Consider the following 1,270-nt stretch of genomic DNA (forward strand, 5'->3'; position numbering starts at 1 on the left):
CGTGACTGGTGGTTTTTCGAGGGAGAATTAATCTCTCCTTTGTTTCCATAGAGAGGAGTAATAGAGGGTGAAGGAAACTCGGGAGTAATAATAGAGACGGATAATAGGGAATCCATCAGACGGGCGGACTAATTCCGCCTTGCCCGTATCTATCTATCCATGATCCATCTATCTCTCTATCTTTCTTGAAGGCAAAATCTGATAGAACCCATATACTGCATACTACCACTTGCTCCTGCTTTGCTATACGTGCGAGATGAGATACTTGTTTCTTCTTGCCGCATGTGATGGAGCTGGTTGGACTTGGACATGGTCATGGCTCGGCTGGCTGTGTGTTTTGCTGACTGGCCTACCACTACGTTGGCCTGGGCTATTATACATACAAGCATGTTGCTGCCGCCGCCACCTGAGATATGCCTGAACTATTGCATCGATGCTGCTGTTTGAGCTATTATACGCACCTCGTGCGAGATGAGATGGACTAAGCAGGAGGAGCACGGTCACAGCAACATAAGGGCATCGATCGGCATGGAGAAGACGACGGACCGATTGACGACTGTAGCTATGAGTGTTGACTTACTGCTTGGACATGGTCATGGCTATTTGTGTGTGTTTCCTGCTGGCCGGCTGTCATTTCTCTCACGGATCGGTTACCCACCCAGCCAGCCAGCCAGCCACTTGTTTCATTTTTCCCTTCTTTAGCATATGAGTTCTGAATTTTATGTGTGATTCTAGCTGGGCCATCTTCATTCACTACAACTTGTTCAGAATTTTAGCATATCACTCTCCACCGTCACCACTTAGCTCAACAATTCGTGCATAAATAAGCAAACAAAACACTAGTTCAGTTCCACGACCAACCCCATCATCATCGGCTGCTCGCGGGTGTCGCAACATGTAAATATAGTTACAAACGACTCTTGAGGTGACAACAAAGACAAATTTCTCAATCATATACTTATATACATATCTTTCTAGTAGTACAACACAACAGATCAACTTACATACTGATTCAACCCACCGGAATCTCAAAGCCCCTCAATCAATCTTTCTCACTCAGCCAAGAAAACAAAAAAATATATACCGAGCACTTCAAGATCTTGAGCTTGCCATCTATCTCTAATGTATGTAAACAACACAGTACCAACCAAAGCACCCACCTCTCCAGATCATGTTTATTCTAGCTAGCTATATCTACAACAATAACACCAATAAAACCAGACACTGCACTGCAAGATCAGCACCACAGGTCGTGAATCCTCGCCCCGCC

This window comes from Triticum dicoccoides, chromosome 2B (genome assembly GCF_002162155.2).
Source record: "Triticum dicoccoides isolate Atlit2015 ecotype Zavitan chromosome 2B, WEW_v2.0, whole genome shotgun sequence".
NCBI lineage: Eukaryota > Viridiplantae > Streptophyta > Magnoliopsida > Poales > Poaceae > Triticum > Triticum dicoccoides.